Genomic DNA, 12,635 nt, shown 5'->3' on the forward strand with positions numbered 1-12,635 from the left:
CAGCACTATGATATTACATGACATTTGGCCTGTCGAAGAAGAACCCTGTAGCAAGGGAAAGTGCGGGAAAGGTCTGAGCCGACAAGGAATGACCGTTAGCTGTTGAAGCTGCAGTTTTTCTCAACTACACAAAGACTAAAAAGAAAGGTAAGCATATTAATATCATTTGTTTAGCGTAACGTTAACCAACATAACGTTGCAAAAAGGTTAACTATTTAAGTTATAAAACCGAATGGCCGATTGGATGGTGTAGGGGTAACCGTCAGGTAGCATAATGGCGTTTGTCCAAACGTATTATAAATTATTAAGCGCAAATTTTCTGGATGAGGCAGTCTGAATTCCCGCCCCAATCCCTTACCAAAAGACGTACAGAGCGGGACTGTGTAGTGTCATGGGTTGTCGGCAGTTCGGACACCATGCCTGGCGATTTTTTTTATTTTTTTTATTTTTTTTTTGAAATGGCGAATACGACGCAAGTAAAAAATCTCATGAAATTAGTGCTTTGCAACGATCATTATGAATCCACTGTCTTCTAAAGAGAAAATAGTTGGTTTATTTAAAAAAAATGAAGTAAGTGTTCGGCAGAAAATGTTCAGACGCAAGCCATGCAGATTGCGATATGGGAAATTTGTAGGGCACTCGATTTTGGATTCAGACGCAACAAACAAAATGGCGAACGCCCTTTAGGTTACTGAATGCCATTTAATTTTGGCGCCTTTTTTAAAACATGTTTGAGAATAGTGTTAAAGATATGGTTACAATTGAAAAACACCTAACTCGTTTTAAAATTGTGTGTTGAGTTTGTTAGCTTGCTGTAATAAGAAAAAGTGACAGATGAGTTTATTTTTTTCTATTAACAAGAAGATGAACAAGAAGGAAATGCCAGCAAAGAAAAGGTTAAGGGTTCCAACCCAGAAAATGAAGGACAGCGATAAAATCCCTCAACCAAATGAGGAATCAAGTAAGTGTTGTTGTTTCTTTTATATTACATTTTCTTTATGTTTTGGTGTAATAGTCATTAAGTACCAACTTGTTTCAAAATGACATGAAATTATTTTGATGAAGGGAAATTTTCTCTTGCTTTTTTTTTCTCCCTCAGGGTGTTTTGCATTTTTCAGATGGGAGGATGGTTATACTGGCAAAATCTTGACGAGCCTTGATATTTTGGCAAGAGATGAGGGTTCTGTAAAGCTGCAAGATCTTAGATCAGGAGATCCTGTCTTAGCAAAGTGGTCAGATGGTAAATTTTACAAGGCCACAGTCGAATATATTTCTGAGGAAGATCAGTCTCAGCAGTCAAAGGGCCACCATGCTTCACAGAAGTCTTTTTTAAACCTAAAAGAGAATGCGCCATTAAACTCACCAGGGCCTGACATAAGAATAAATAGGAGCCCACTGTTGGAAGATGAAGAAATCACAGCCCTGAATTCATCACCTGATGGGGGACATGCAACAGGCTGCAGATCTGCTGACCCAAAACGCAATGGGTAGGCTTGTTATAATGATTAAATGACCAGTGCATGATAGTTTAAAACTTTTTATCATTAACAAATTAGATTTGACAAGGTTAAGAACAAATCAAAAAATTAACCGCATTTGGATAACTTATTATCCAATTAGTGATCATGGTTACTTCAGTTAGCTGTAGTTGAATGACAAATACAAGTTTTAATTGTATTTTGCTAGCATTTTTTATGCTTATGCTTTATGTTTTATCCTATCACTCTTAGATTTTAGGATTAAAAGTTCTAAATTCATTTAAATTCTTATAATTTGAGTGAGGGGTTAATAGCTGACAAATAATTCTTAAATTTAAGATGATTAGGATTATTTTTGTCATAGTAAAAATAGTTTTTATTGTTATTACTGGCAATACATAAAAACAGTTGATGTTGCTTAGGCCAGTGTTTTTCAACCTTTTTTGAGCCACGGCACACTTTAACCTTGACAAAAATCCCGCGGCACACCAGCATCCAAAAAGAAAAAAAAAGCAGAAATCCATGGTCTGCACTGATCGACAGCCCCCCCCCCCCCCCCCCCCCGCAATCTCACGTGGATTTTTAGATCACTGAATGAGGGCAATTTCCCACGGCGCACTTGACCATCTCCCACGGCACACTGGTTGAAAAACACTGGCTTAGGCGATTGTAGTTAGTTTGTTAGTATATTGGTTATTTCAGTCTATTCAGTAAGTCTAGTTGTTTTTCATATCTATTCTGGTGTATTTGTGTTTTCAAAAATATAATTTAGGGTTCAATGTAATTTTATGACAGGTCTAACAGAGGGGGTACCGCTGGTCCTTTGTCCTATGGGGACCATACACCCAGCCCATCAACATATGGCCTCAACACCTGTGGTCCATCACCCTATGGTGTCCTCACGCTTAGTCCATCAACATATGGCCATAATACCTCTGGTCCACCCCCATATGGAGGCTATACAACCAGTCCATCATTGTATGGCCAAAACACATTTGGTCCACCCCCCTATGGGCGGCACACACCCAGTCCATCGGTGTATAGCAACACCTCTGGTCACTGTTCCTATGGAGACCATATACCCAGCCCACCAGCACATGGCCATGACACCCTAGGTCCATCACGCTATGGAGGCCAAGAACCCAGCCCATCTCTTATGGACCTCAGTAGGTCTGGCATTTCACCTGGTGGAGGTAATACAACTGGTTCCCCAGCTGATCAAGTCAATCCGCTTGACTGTGAAAGCGCAGCTAGCCTGCCACAGGTCAGGACAGATGCAGGCAACACATCTGACCAGGGAAACGACCTTTCTGGAATACAAGCACAAGATGCATGGACACCTTGTGATGGATGTAAGGAGGAGGTTGAAAGGATCCTAAATGAAAAGAGAAGGATAGAAGAAGTCATCGCAAGAATAGGTAAGTAATAATGTGTTTTTTTCGCAAATTATGCTGCATGTGGCATTTTGTATCAGCAGAGCTCCAGACTAACTTTTTTCACTAGGAGCACTGTGGCCCCAACTGAAAATTTTAGGGGCACATACCGTAAATCAACATGCTAACCAGATCTAATAATTTTCACTGTATTACTAATAAATACTTTAATAATAGATGCAGAAAAAGTTTTTAGTAACAAAGTGATTACCGTAATAACCGTTTGGTCATTTCACAGTTACAAACAATACTTAAATATATGTAAACATTAGGGGATGGAAATTCATGTTGGCGACACCAAATGGGTGCAGCCAAAATGCACAATAAGCGTGTTTGAGATCACCATTTGGTTGCAGTCTGGAGCCCCGATCAGGTATTCATACTTTGAACCTTACGAGCCAACCATGCAAGATGTGACTTGACCATTTTTTAAAATTTTGAGCGGGACTGTATCATTGAAAATGAAATTGCCTTTCACTAAAATGATGGAGCCATTTTAAAAAATACCCCAGTTTTTTCTCACCCATGGATTGTTTCTACTATTTCTTGTTTTTCAGATCCAGACCAGGTCAGAGAGCTTCAGACTCTTTGCAGCATCATTGGTGAGAGACATCATGGCCCATCTTCATCATCAGGCCAGCAGGAGCTCTTTCCTGGATGTGGTGTTTTTGTTTCATCATTCCGACTGGCTGCCATGAGTCACGCATCAAAACCAAGTTGCATGCGCTTGTTTCATGCACTTTTTGAACATTTTTTTACTGCTGAGGAGTGTCAAAATGCTGTCCCTTTTGGTCGCCCTGGGAATAATCCCCTTGGAAAAGAAGGAAAGCGGATCCTTGACCGTAAAAAGGTTGATGCAATCCTAAGTAAGTTTTTCTCTAATTTAGGCTTTTTATGATAAAATTCTGGGAATAATGAGCATGTAAACTCCAGCTACAGCAGTGTTTTTCAACCAGTGTGCTGCGGCACAGTAGTGTGCCGTGGGAGATGGTCAAGTGTGCCGTGGGAAATTGCCCTCATTAACTGATCTAAAAATATTTCCCATCTCCAGGATTTCAGCTCTCTGTTCATCCAAACAGGCCCTGATAAAACACTGAGGAGTTAGGAATATAAAAGATCGTAAAGTACTTTTTCTTTGCGTTTATTTTATTTTATTAAAGACATTTTGATAAGAATTACGGCACCGCGATACAGCTGCAGCTCCGGCTGTATTTTGGAAAAGTCCCGTCTCCACCAATCATTCTTGAAGGCTTAATCACATGTCATCAGTCTGAATCAGAAGTGGTTAAAGTCTTCACTTCCTTGTCCCGATTTTGCTCGTAACTCGCTCAGTTCCACCAAAAATACCAGCTAAAGCTCGTCTTTAGCGGTGTAGCTTTCCACAGAGTCCGGTATCAGACCGTGGAACAAGTGAACAAAACCATGAAGCTCAGAGATGCGATCTCCGCCGACCGTTTAATGCACTACATCTCCCATGATGCATTGGGTTGTGAGATTGACAGCGCACAAGGAGATCTGTTAAACGTCTGGAAACCAACGAACACACTTCAAACTGTTTTTATATCTTCTAACTTAACTTTTATTGCACCTTTTAGAAAAACAGCTGCAGCTTCCAGCTTTTTCTGCAACAATTATCTCAAAAATGCATGTGAGACTGTGGAGGGAGGGGCTGTAGATCAATACAGACTATGAGTTTCTCCTTTTTTTTTTTTTCATTTTTGGATGCTGGTGTGCCGCGGGATTTTTTTAAGGTTAAAGTGTGCCGTGGCTCAGAAAAGGTTGAAAAACACTGAGCTACAGTATAGCAATGATTACCATAAGAATAAGTAACATGGGCAACAACAAAATGAAGTTTTTTCCAATATCATCTAATCTATCTTTAAGAATACTAGATTTAACCTTATTTGTTAAATATTCACTGCATTATGCAGCTGCTATAATAAAACTACAATTTGCTTCTACCTTAAAGTGTTCTCTTTGTCAATTTACTCATGCCAGATTTTAATGTTCTTGTCTTACAGCCTATGTCCTGAGATGTTCAACTTTACCGGGTTGGGATCAAATTGAGGAGGCCAAGCTCAAGAAAGCCTTTGTAAACAAGTGTAGGGCAAGAGCAGGTTTTAAGGAGTAGGCCACTGCTGTACCTACTGTATAGTATGTGGTCTTGTTTCTCCTCCGTCTTTTTTCTTATTTTATTTCCTAATTTTCATGGAATGTACGTTATTTGACAGTTCCTGCCACGTTGATTCTGTAATTTGTTATATGTAACAAATTTGTTGTATGTAAGTTTCAGAAAATGTTTTTATACGTTCCTTTATGGTTGCACATTCTTGTTCCAAAGCCCAGTGCAATTTTCCTTGTATCTCAGCAGTTCTATCATTGTGTTTTTGTTTAGAATCTGGAAGTATTCTTTTTTTGGATACATTCTTTTATTAAAACCAGACTTTTCAGCAATTGGGTTAGTAGATTATGACAGAGCTTTTATTTATTTGGTATATAATTTAACCTTTGTATCTTATGTTTTATATTTCTGTATTTTATTGAAATATTTTAAAAAAAAGAGTCTAATTCTGCTACCCCAAATAAAGTGTTAAGCATATGCATTTTTAGTTTTGTTTTTACTGTTCCTGTTTTTAGTGTTCTAAACTCTCTCCTGCCTTAACACATCTTCTTGACTAGTTGAATTTCTGCAGGAAGCGGTTATTCACCTTTTGATTCAATTCTAAAACCTGCAGAATAGTGGCCATTGAGAACAAGGATTGGTGACCACTGCTTCAGATAAATTTCAAAATTAAATTCTCTTTTCTTTCTCAAATATATCTCAAATATAATTCTCATTATTGGCTTGGGTAAGACATTAAAGAGAAATGATTTAGACATGGAAGAGACATCAGGCAGACAATAATGAGATCTCTTTTAGGACTCATTCTTCTCAGATTTGTCTCATGAGCGTCTCAGATTTGTCTCTCCCACTTCTTAATTATAGCTCAAACGGTTATCTCAACTCAACCTCATTTGTCTCAGTGATGTCTTTTCTCATTCTTGCTTAACTCTTGCTCCTAAGGTACCCTTAGGAGCAATAATTCAGAAGTAAATGATCACAGAATGATACGAATATGAGACGCTCAAACTGATCTCAAGAGACGAGATCAAGCAACATATGAGCAACAGATTTTTCCTATGGGAGAGTTTGTAACAGCCTGAAACCTGTGAACTGCCGCCCCTGCAGCTGCTCCTGTCTCCCGTCACATGCAACTCACGTGTGTGTGAGGAGGGGAGGGGCAGTGTGGGCTCAGGCTGCCAGGTGGAACAGCGCACACGAGCAGCCTAGCCTCCATTGCGCAACCCCAGGATCATCGCCTGCCTTTAGATTACTCAGTTAATGCTAATGATGTCATTCTTTATTAACTATTGTAGACATTTTGATGACGTGTCTTTATTAAAATGTAATAAATACCTAAATGTATTCTTTGTCTGCCTGTCGTTTAGTTGGTGTCAGTATTCGACAGAAAGACAGCAGGTATTGCAGCAAAACAGCTGCACTTTATGACATCATAAATAAATAATTGGTCATTTAGAAAAAAAATCAGCACAATATTTTTTACCTATTTTTTCAGACTAAAAACGTTAAATATATTGGTGCTGCTGTGTTAATTTTTCAAATCAATTTACATTTAATATTATTTATTAATTGAATTATTTTTCTCAGCGTCAAATAGTTCAGTTGGTCAAAATGTTTCTAATTTAAATAAGGACTGACAGATTTTTTTTATTTCAGGCACTTTAAGCTACTTTTTAGACTATAAGGTATACTTACACAATTTTTATAGATACTAACCTAATAGATTGTCACCGCGGCGAGTGTGTCTGGGGGCGGGGGGGGGGGGCATTTTCTTTTTCTTAGGGGGGGGGGCCTTGCAAAAAATAATTGAGAAGCACTGGTTTAATGTAATATCACAGGTAAACGTGGACCAGATGCAAAATACTTTCACGAATAAACCAATAAAGTCTCCAGTTTAGGCAATCCTACATGGCGTGTAAAAATGACCACTCAGTTGTCTAAACTGTTTTTCATATATGCCAGAACTCGTCTCTCCAGGCAAAAAAGGTATGAAAATCTATGCATAACCCCATATGAACACATTAGTTTTTATTTTCCATTATTGAAAAACAATACTTTTTCTTTTATTTAAAGGCAAAGGAATACCATACATATGAATATTGATTAAAATAATTGTAAATAAAGTTAAAAAAAAACAACTTAAGGAATTATATTAAAGACTTTGTGGTTTTCTTCCATCTTTTACCGCATGTCCCACTGGGCACGTTTGCGGTTTGAGCCCCAGCCAGTGTGAAATGCAGCCATGCTAGTCAGTCAGTGGTCATAGGAGAGTGGTCTCACCACAAGTCCTGCAGCAGCAAATCCCTGAAGCCTCTGTCTACTATGCTCTTACTGCAGTTGGTCAGTAAGTCTATTTTAAGACTAGAAAACCATTTATGAATAAAAAATAATACAATACAAATAGTATACAATAGAATACAATATCATTGAAAGCTTTACTGTCATCGTACATGGAGCAAAATTTAAGGCAGCTTGGTACATTACGAACCAAAAGATCAAAGGCCAAAAATACAACTGAACATAAAAAGCATTAGAAATGTTTATAGACCGAAATGTCAAGACATTTCAAATGCCTGATGAACCAAAGATGAAAACAGCTTTTGAGTCTGTTGGTTCTGGCTTTATGGGATCAATATCGCCTCCCTTGTGGCAGCAGTTTGAACTTAAGATTTAAAACTTAAGAGCGTTCAGTAAAAAATATTGCTAATATCAGAATTAAAAGAAAATACAGTATGTGTACGCTAGCACAATTTATAAAAAATGGATAAAAGCCACAGATAAACAATTGAAAAGGGTCAAAAGTAGTTGCAGTTGCAGTTGGTTAAAAAAAAAAAAAAAAAGAAGGTGACGGTTAAATAAAACCTTTTTTTCCCTCTCATTTGAAACATATCAGTGAAGGTTATTATTTATCCTATTGACATTTTTATGAGGTTGAAACACAAACCAAGGTAACTAGTGTTCCTTTAACCCTTGTGCTATCTTAGATGACCCCACCCTTACTTTGACGTGTTCTTCCTACCATGACAAAGGTGGATAAAGGTGGAAAGATTTCATGTAATCCATGGACACCAGTAAAGATCACAAATCATTGAAGAAAAATGGTTCAGAGCACTGTCTAGTGGGTCTAGATCAGTGTTTTTCAACCAGTGTGCCGCGGCACACTAGTGTGCCGTGGGAGATGGTCAAGTGCGCCGTGAGAAATTGCTCTCATTAACTGATCTAAAAACATTTCCCATCTCCAGGATTTCAGCTCTGTGTTCATCCAAACAGGCCCTGATAAAACACTGAGGAGTCAAGAATATAAAAGATCGTAAAATACTTTTTCTTTGCGTTTATTTTATTTTATTAAAGACATTTTGATAAGAATGACGTACCGCGATTCAGCTGCACCTTCGGCTGTATTTTGGAAAAGTCCCGTCCCGTCCCTTTAACTGTCTCCACCAATCATTCTTGAAGGCTTAATCACATGTCATCGGTCTGACCAATCAGAAGTGCTTAAAGTCTTCACTTCCTCGTCCCGATTTAGCTCGTAAAGTCGCTCAGTTCCAACAAAAATACCAGCTTAAGCTCGTCTTTAGCGGTGTAGCTTTCCACAGAATCCGGTATCAGACCGTGGAACAAGTGAACAAAACAATGAAGCTCCGAAAACCGATCTTCGGCCGTTTTATGCACTACATCTCCCATGATGCATTGGGTTGTGAGACTGACAGAGCACATGGAGATCTGTTGTTAAACGTCTTGAAACCATCGAACACACATCAAACTGTTTTTAAATCTTCTAACTTAACTTTTATTGCATCTTTTAGAAAAAACAACTGCAACTTCCAGCTTTTTTCTGCAACAATTATCACAAAAATGCATGTGAGATTGTGGAGGGGCTATAGATCAATACAGACTATGAGTTTGTCTTTTTTTTTTTAATTTTTGGATGCTGGTGTGCCGCGGGATTTTTTTTAAGGTTAAAGTGTGCCGTGGCTCAGAAAAGGTTGAAAAACACTGGTCTAGATCAGTGTTTTTCAACCAGTGTGCCGCCGCGGGAGATGGCCAAGTGTGCCGTGGGAAATTGCCCTCATTAACTGATCTAAAAACATTTCCCATCTCCAGGATTTTAGCTCTCTGTTCATCCAAACAGGCCCTGATAAAACACTGAGGAGTTAGGAATATAAAAGATCGTAAAATACCTTTTCTTTGCGTTTATTTTATTTTATTAAAGACATTTTGATAAGAATGACGTACCGCGATTCAGCTGCACCTTCGGCTGTATTTTGGAAAAGTCCCGTGTTGGGGGGGTTAATCACATGTCATCGGTCTGACCAATCAGAAGTGCTTAAAGTCTTCACTTCCTTGTCCCGATTTAGCTCGTAAAGTCGCTCAGTTCTAACATAAATACCAGCTAAAGCTCGTCTTTAGCGGTGTAGCTTTCCACAGAATCCGGTATCAGACCGTGGAACAAGTGAACAAAACAATGAAGCTCCGAAAACCGATCTTCGGCCGTTTTATGCACTACATTTCCCATGATGCATTGGGTTGTGGATGCTGGTGTGCCGCGGGATTTTTTTTAAGGTTAAAGTGTGCCGTGGCTCAGAAAAGGTTGAAAAACACTGGTCTAGATGACCCAACTCCCAATGTTAAAGTGCCTAGGATAGCACAAGGGTTAAAACGTTAAAAAAAAAAAAAATCTCCCACCCTCATGTATGTAGAAGGAATATACATATAGGATCTCTGAAGGATCTGGCCTGAAGTCAGAGTGAACCACCTTATAGATATTTTCTTTTTTCTTTGCACTGCTATGGTTGGTTTGCTTATTAAGTGTAATTTTTTAAGCCAAACAGTGAGGGCAAAAGTTGAAACTGAATAATAGAGTTCAGCCGAACAGACATATTGTTGTTCAACAGATTGTCAGAGAAATATACTTCAGCAATAAATATGTTAGTTTGTTTACCTTTCAGCATATCCCTTCAGGGCTTGCCACAGTGGTTTGGCAGAGATTTTTTTTTTACAGCAGTTGCCCTCCCTAACACAACCCTGTATTTTATCCGGGCTGGGGATCGGTACAGAACTTGGGCCCTCTTATGGCTAGTCAGACAGTAGCACGAATGGTCTTGCCCAAGGATCCAGACTGGATGAAGCTCACTGCGCTCAATGGGAATCGAACCCTGATTTCCCATGTGTCAGCTTTGGTGCACTATGGTCTAGCTATGTGAAACATAATTATAGTTTGATGGAGTACTTGCATAAAAATAAATCACCTCTCAAACTGAAATTTGGAATTGGTTTATTTCAAGCAATCAAACAAAAGAAACTAAAGAAAATATACAAAAGAGAGATTTCTACATAAAACTTAGAATTATCCATCAATTGATTGGAAAAAAAAAAGTATAGAAGATAAAGAAACACATATAAACATACACACACACCCAGGTAATGATGTTTAAAAAAAAGCCTATTCCTGACAGTCCTAATGCCAAAGCGTAACAGGCCAAATCATAAAAAACGTGTATTTTCTTTCAACATAAAGTGTCTGACATTTTTGTTGTTGCTTGTAGGTGCAAAGTGAACAAGTCACATCAGACTGAAACAAAAAAGAGAAACCCTCTTAAAGGATAATATTGTAGTATTTTGTAGGTATGATGTATATATAAAAAGACACATTAATATGTATCTATGGAACTGGGATTTACATGCATGTGTCTCATTTTACAGACAGCACATCTGTGGCTATAATCCAAACATTGTAGTTCATAAATTAATTGTGCAGGTGTCTGACAGAGTTGTGTAGGGTTGATATAGTTATGTGTGTGCGAATGTGAGTGGTGCCTCAATTAGCCAGGGTAATGATGTGAATAATGATGATTTTTTTTTTCTTACCATCTGGTTCAATGAATGTGTGCTGTTAGAAGATCCAGAGTGAACAGCAGGATCAATCTTCTTTCATTTCGCTGGTCTCAGTATGTGTCTCGGGGTACTTTAATGTAGAGTTTCTTATTGTGGTTCCAGCAAGAGGATTTCCCACCAGTGCAATGAATATTTCTTTGCACCCCATTGCAATGGAACCAAAACTTTATAGCAGAGGGTGTTTTCAAAGGACAAAACATCTGTCTCTGGGTGTATCAAGCCCTCTGACAATGTGCAAGAGCCAAAAGTGATTTTAACACTGATCTGTACAAATTCGAAACAGTCATAAGACCTTAAAGGAGTTTTATTAAGGAGGATATCATCGCCAACAAATGTTCACGCTGCAACACCAGGCAAGAACAAATGGATTGTAGGAGAAAATTGTTTAGAAAGAATAAACCAAAACCAGAAAAACATTTTTTTAATTCAAAAAGTGATGTTTTAATGAGTGTAAAGTTTTTTGCTTTTAAAGGTTCATAGTGAGATTTAGTGTTTACCTTTTGTAGCTACAGTTGTCCTGAATATTTGTGTTATCTTTTATTTTTCCAATATAGCTCGCCTCTTGTCATTTACAAGGCCTCACTTGGAAAAAAAAAAGATTTTGTGCAATAAATGTTGTGCATTTCTAAATAAAGGTTACATCATTAAAAAGAAACTTGATCCCACATGAGGGTACTCTTACTTTCATGCAAATAAAGATGAATCATCAGATAAACCTTCAGAATATCTAAAGTCCCACTCTAGTCATCATTTGGTCTATTGTAAATGTGTTTCCAGTTGTCTTTTAATTACGATTATGATGTTTTAGCCAACATCAAAAACCTGTCTTTTTTTAGGACATAGTTTCTGCAGAGCATCAGTAGTTCATTTGACTATGACTTTTGGGCGGGACTGTTTGCTCGGAGTAAGCCTGCCATATTTCCCATCATCCCTTTGTTCACTATCTCTCCCACCAGCATACATCTCATCATACCTCCAACCTAACATTACCAGTGAAACAAAAATGACGAGCAATATTGGAGCTATCCAGCCAAACAGTTTTGAGCCAGATGCCAGCTCAGACGAGGAAAACGAAGATGGATCTATTTGTACGGTGGCCCAGAAGGGTCACAACTCAACACATTAACTTAACACACAACACATTAACTTAACACACAACACATTAACTTAACACACAACACATTAACTCACAACACAACACAATAACTCACAACACATTAACTCACAACACAACACATTAACGTTGTGAGTTAATGTGTTGTGAGTTAAGTTAATGTGTTGTGTGTAAAGTTAATGTGTTGTGTGTTAAGTTAATGTGTTATTGCTTATTAAGTGTAATTTTTTAAGCCAAACAGTGAGGGCAAAAGTTGAAACTGAATAATAGAGTTCAGCCGAACAGACATATTGTTGTTCAACAGATTGTCAGAGAAATATACTTCAGCAATAAATATGTTAGTTTGTTTACCTTTCAGCATATCCCTTCAGGGCTTGCCACAGTGGTTTGGCAGAGATTTTTTTTTTACAGCAGTTGCCCTCCCTAACACAACCCTGTATTTTATCCGGGCTGGGGATCGGTACAGAACTTGGGCCCTCTTATGGCTAGTCAGACAGTAGCACGAATGGTCTTGCCCAAGGATCCAGACTGGATGAAGCTCACTACGCTCAATGGGAATCGAACCCTGATTTCCCATGTGTCAGCTTTGGTGC

At 38.3% G+C, this 12,635-nt stretch overlaps 3 long non-coding RNA genes across 3 annotated transcripts in view; all 3 read right to left on the reverse strand.

Annotated features, from left to right (window-relative positions):
* The window catches only part of LOC144994924 (uncharacterized), a 591,488-nt gene that overhangs the window by 233,943 nt on the left and 344,910 nt on the right, over nucleotides 1-12,635 (reverse strand). The gene's annotated exons all lie outside the window — the stretch shown is intronic.
* LOC144994926 (uncharacterized) overlaps nucleotides 1-12,635 on the reverse strand; it is a 405,433-nt gene that overhangs the window by 177,145 nt on the left and 215,653 nt on the right. The gene's annotated exons all lie outside the window — the stretch shown is intronic.
* Nucleotides 1-12,635, reverse strand: part of LOC144994927 (uncharacterized) — a 153,660-nt gene that overhangs the window by 6,379 nt on the left and 134,646 nt on the right. The gene's annotated exons all lie outside the window — the stretch shown is intronic.

Source organism: Oryzias latipes, chromosome 10 (assembly GCF_053564925.1).
Source record: "Oryzias latipes strain Hd-rR chromosome 10, Olatipes_Hd-rR_3.1".
NCBI classification, from domain to species: domain Eukaryota; kingdom Metazoa; phylum Chordata; class Actinopteri; order Beloniformes; family Adrianichthyidae; genus Oryzias; species Oryzias latipes.